At 43.4% G+C, this 6,000-nt stretch overlaps 1 protein-coding gene across 2 annotated transcripts in view; it reads right to left on the reverse strand.

Annotated features, from left to right (window-relative positions):
- The window catches only part of SLC45A4 (solute carrier family 45 member 4), a 105,329-nt gene that overhangs the window by 98,705 nt on the left and 624 nt on the right, over positions 1 to 6,000 (reverse strand). The window lies entirely within an intron of this gene.

The following is a 6,000-nucleotide window of genomic DNA, read 5'->3' on the forward strand; positions in this document are numbered from 1 at the left end:
AATAAAAGGAAGTATTTCTTTACACAAGTCAGTCAACATGTGGAACTCTTGCCAGAGGATGTTGTGAAGGCCAAGACCATAATGGGCTTCAAAAAAGAACTAGATACATTCATGGATAATAGGTCCATCAACGGCTATTAGCCAGGATGGGCAGGAACAGTGCCCCTAGCCTCTGTTTGCCAGAGGCTGGGAATGAGTGATAAGGGATGGATCACTTTATTACCTGTTCTGTTCATTCCCTCTGGGGCACCTGGCACTGGCCACTGTCAGAGGACAGGATACTAGGCTAGATGGACCTTTGGTCTGGCCCAGCAGGGCCATTCTTATGTTGTTTATGTTCACAAATCTCTACTGAATAAATTTTAAGTATTCTCCTGAATTGCACTTGGATGCTTGAGTGTGGAGTGGACTTTCAGTTGCAATATGTAAGGACTTGCAGAATATGCTGGGTATTGAAGGATGGAGAACCCAAAAGAAATGTTGTCAAGTCGGTTCAGATTTAATCTTGTCTGCAAAATAAGTGACAGTCTCACACAGCCAGGCACACTGAACTGTAACCAAGACAAAGCAGCATGACAAACTGCCTATCTGGAAAAGTTTTCACAGGTCTGGATTTTACAGGTGTTATGACCAACAGGAAAACAGTTCCATTCAGCAAGGCCACAAGCACAATACAGGCATGCAAAAATTCTTTGATGCAAACAAGCATGCTCAGACTAATTCCCCCTTGACCATTTCAACTATTAGTCTCTCTACCTCTAAACTAATGGTTCTCAAACTTTTATACTAGTGACTCCTTTCACATAGTAAGCCTCTGAGTGCACCCCCCTCCCCATAAATATATATTTAAAAGTTTTTAATTTAACACCATTATAAATGCTGGAGGCAAAGCAGGCTTTGGGGTGGCATTTATTCATACCGCTGATAAAAAAATTGCTATTCAATTCAGTCTGTGATGTAAGTTTGTACTCAAAAAAACACTGCCTTTCACAATTCAGACGTCCCAAGTTGAAATAGAGCAAGTGGCTAAACAGATATTAGAAAGCCTGTATTAATTGTCAGTAAGTCTCTTTAGAGTCATGGGAACTTGGACACTTGAGAAGTTTCCATCTTTTGCTTTCTTAAAAAAATCTGGTTAGATTTGCATTAACCTTCAGTGTAAAAATTCTGATTCAGAACTTTCTGGAAACATCTATTTATAGTCAATATTCAGAAGTACCCTGGCATCAGGGTTATATAATTTTTTACCTTTTGTAGTGTCAGCTGATCCATATGCATTTTCAATAAGTAATACTGTAGTTTATATTTAATGACATTGTAAGTTGAATATTTCCCATAAGTATTGAGAAGTTTAAGACTGTAAAGTCTACCCAAAAAGTAAGTTTTACATCTTCTAAGGTCACAACTGGTAAGTTAATAATCATGGCAGTGTCATCAAGTCCACGTTCAAGTTTTTTTTAGTCTAATCTCTTATAAAGGTCATGTAATTCCAATTGTCTGCGGGCGAACACCCAAAGAAAAGTAGATTTATTTTAAAGAGAGTCACAGCTACCATGTACTCAACAGCAACCCTACAACTAAACAATTCCCACTCCAAGACTTGGGTATGTGACATTTGCCTTTTGGAATAAGGGTATAAACAAGAGGGCAAGCAAAACACAGATAAAAAATGTTAAAGAAAATTGTATATGCCAGTAAGCGTGCATATTTTTTCTGAGCCACACAAAAAGCTTCAAAAATCAATAATAATGTCACCATCATTTACATAAATTCCAATGGGAAGCAAGTGTTCTTTTCCACTGTTAGTAACCCAAGTGTTGCATCATTGTGTTTATACATGGGAACCAGAAAGTGGAAGTGAAACTGAGTGGTTTATTTTCATTAATTAAGATGAGAAATAAACCAACAATCAGAAGCTACATAGACTTAGATTAAAAAGGTCTGTTTCAAACATTTATGGTGCTATAACACAAGGAAAACGGTCTTTAAAATATGCTATACTTGCATATTTAGCCTTAAAGCCTATTTCATATGTTAGATTGTCTATCACGCTAAAGCAATGCACAACAAACGCAGGTATATAACTGAATTAGATCGTGTATAAGTCAGACAACTGCTAATGAAAACAAATTTCAGCTTCAAAAGATAAGCCATTAAATTTTAATTTTATGATCGGTGTGACAATTGAAGACTCATTCACTAAAACAATTTGCAGATATAGCTCATATTACCAGAGTTCAGTGTTTAAGCAAATGTAAACACCTGCAAACATATGAAGTGTCCTCTGCCCTTCAGGAGTGCAACAGAAAATAGAGAATGCACACTTCACACAACTCAGAAAGAGGCTGTACACAAAACAGCCAACTTTCACCTGACTTAAAGGCCCCTCAGTTGTCTACATACTGTCTTCCACCTATACATAGACAAGAAAATTGCAGCCTCTTTAATAAAGGATACTTGAACTGACTTGAATGTAGATTCACCTCCAACAATCCAAGTACCCAACTACGAAATATCAGTTACCAAATTAATGCGACTATCCATTAAGTCATGCAATTGCCCATTACTGTAATGAAGTCTTCCTTGAATATTTAAGTTAAAAAAACCAAAAACCCAACTCACTAGAACCTATAAACCACAGATTAAAGCTATGGATTTGAGGATTCCAGTGTATTATTTCTAAGACAACAGCAGACAGTACCATTATAGTAATTTACATATCTATTCCCTCTTTTGACTTTTGGTAGCCTACTTAATGTAAAGATCCCTGGATTTGCTTTTTTAAGCCTGAACAAGGCAGGTTCTTTTGTTGTGAAGGTTGATGAGTCAATCTCAAGACTATAAGCCAACAGTATATTTATTGTTAAAAACTGTCTACTTGTTTACATAGGTTTACATTTAATAGCAGTTTCAAAAAACTTTCCATTCATCCTTTACCAGTGCAATTTAAAACAGATCCCAGGAGATGGTGTGTTCATTGATTTCTAGTACAATAATTAAACCAAAACAAGCAGATCTACTTTTGTAGGTACTGCTCCCCTGCAAAAATACTGCACTATGCAGTACTACCTTCAGCTCCACTGCAGATGCTAGAGAACACATACTACAGTTTAAAATGATTCTTTCCCTCACATTTCAATCAGGTATGTTTATTTAAGAAATCTTGCAGGTTGCGAACCAAAAAAAGTAAATAATCCACTAAGTCACACTTTAAATGATGTGATCACTGAACTGTTTTATAGACTAACTTCTGTTGCAATAGACAAGCTTTTGAGCTACACAGAGGTGACCTGAAGAGCTCTGTGTAGCTCAAAAGCTTGTCTCTTTCATCAACGGAAGTTGGTCCAATAGAAGACATTACCTCACTCACCTCATCTCATATCCCAGGATCATAATAGCTACAACATTGCAAACATTAAATATTTTAGCAGCACTGTCTGAGCCAGGCAATGAATGTGGAGCAGATAACATTTAGACAAGTTAATACAACAGCATGTTATGCAAGTTACTGTGACCATACACACTTGTAACAGTGAGCTCTCTTCAGTCACTAGTACTCCTAATGGATATTTGGAATTTTAGATTGTAGGGAGTAGGGTAGAAAAAACAATCCATTTAACTTCAGGTCCACTTTTGAGCTGGGCACATCCCTTCTTTGTGGGCAGAATCAGACTATTCAATATTGCCTAACTTAACATGACAGACAACTTGAAATATCTTTATTAAGCTTCTTTCCTGACCCCTCCTACTAGTCACTAGCAGCAACACTAGACTTCTCCCTCTCTGCCTCCAGACTTGAGTCACAGCCAAATCTTCACTCTCTCTACTGACTAATGAAAGACACTAGCTGGGACACTCTCTTAACAGATAGCTTGGAAAGTTACAGGACTTATTGCATTGTTTCTATTGCAACAAAGAGCACACACTGCCTCTTCCAGGGCAATCTCAAGGTCAGCAGCACATTTTTCACCTTCCATTAAGAAGTTTGTCCAAAAGCACCACACCCATCATTAGCCACCTTAAAAACTTATTTTTTTATAATAGGTACTTGTGTACTGTATTAACATTTTCTTCAACAGATTAAGTTGATGCAACTCAATTCAAGTTTCAAGCTATCAAGGATCACCAGGTTCTGGAAGCGAAGGGAAATATTCTATTACTGTAACCTCTTACTGGATTCAGCAACTAGCATTTCCCTTTACCTCCACCAGAATGGTGATAAGCAGAAATCTGCTCTCATGAAAATAAAAGGATTAAGTCTGGTTATAGTTAAAGCATGCAAACATTTAACAGGAAAAAGACCAATTCCAGATCTCTCATAGCCTGGCTGCTCAAGGACAAATCTACACCCTCAGAACCCAGCAAAGCAACTCATCTCCCACACCAACCAAAAACTGCACTGGGGCCTCCTATCCACAGGACTTGTCTCTTTGGCTCCCGTTCATATTCTCCTTTCTATCTCCTTCCTGCTGCTGCTGCTATTCCCCCCTCCCCCCCACCACACACATACACTTTACTGTATCTGCCTTACCCCAGTAACCACCACTTGTTTCCTACTCCTCATCCACCCTGTCATCCATCCCTTGACAACTATCATCCTCCTCTCAATAGCCAGCCCCATCTCCTTCACCCTCTCACCACTCAGCCCCACGTCCAACTAACTCACCTTCCACCTCCCCATTTTACCTGTTACCATCCCGAAAACTCCGTGCTTTACCCCCACAGGGGTCTACTATAGGGTAAGACTTCCCCTTCCACTTATCATTCCTCAGCCCCTTTCCCCTCCCTTGTTGCCCCTCTACCAAGAGCCCTCATTTGCTTTTACACATCCCATCCCCCAGAGCAGCCCCAGCACCTCACCCATTTATCCCTTCCAACCAGCACCTCACCTGCTTGGCTTTCCCAGTGTGTATCCTAATCCAGGAAAATAACTACCTCACCTTCCTCCCAAGCCCTTCATCCAGCCACCCCTCCCACCTGTCAGCCAGCCTCCCCTCACCCCACCACCCACTTACCTCCCTCCCTCCTCTCCACCCATTCTGTCCACACTTCTCCAGCCCCTCCCCCAACCCACCTCCACCTGCTAACTACCAATCGTCCTCCATCCCCCTGTCCATTTACACCCACCACCTATCCCAGCCCCTAAAGCGGCCATTCCCCCCACACCTGTCCCAGCCCCATCAGCCTCACCCAATCCCATCCCCTCACACAACCACCACTCCCTGTCCCAATGCCCCCATCCCCTCACCCACTCCTGTCCCCCATCCCAATCCCCCACCTGTCCCAGCCCCTCACCCAGCCACCACCCCATCCCATTGTCCCCAGCCACTTGTCCCAGTCCAATCCCCCCTGCAGCACCTCACCCAGTCCTGTCCCCATCTTCCAATCTCCCACAGCACCTCACCTGGTCCCATCCCATCTCCCCTACCTGTCCCAGTCCCTCACCCAGCCACCACCCCATCCCAATATCTCCAGCCTCTCACTCCAGCCACTTGTCCCAATCCAGTCCCCCCCCGGAGCACCTCACCCAGTCCTGTCCCCATCTTCCAATCTCCCACACCCCCCCACAGCACCTCACCTGGTCCAATCCCATCCCCCCCACCTGTCCCAGTCCCGCACCCAGCCACCTGTCTCAACGCCCCTTGTGCTTCACCCAATCCCATCCCCTCACCCACCCAGCCACCACCCCATCCCAATGTCCCCAGCCCCTCACTCCAGCCACCTGTCCCAATCCAATTCCCCCTGCAGCACCTCACCTGGTACTGTCCTCCTCTTTCAAGCCCAGTGCCTCACCTAGTGTCCTCCCCGCCATGCCTGTCCCAAAGCCCCTGGCACCTCATTCAATCCCATCCCCTCACCCAGGCACCCCTCCCATCCCAATGCCCCCAGTCCCATCCCCCATTGCGGTCACCTATCCCAATCCAACCCCGCCCCTCACCTGTCCCATCCCCTCACCCAGGCACCCCTCCCATCCCAATGCCCCCAGTCCCATCCCCCATC

Source organism: Chelonoidis abingdonii, chromosome 2 (assembly GCF_003597395.2).
Source record: "Chelonoidis abingdonii isolate Lonesome George chromosome 2, CheloAbing_2.0, whole genome shotgun sequence".
Taxonomy (NCBI): domain Eukaryota; kingdom Metazoa; phylum Chordata; order Testudines; family Testudinidae; genus Chelonoidis; species Chelonoidis abingdonii.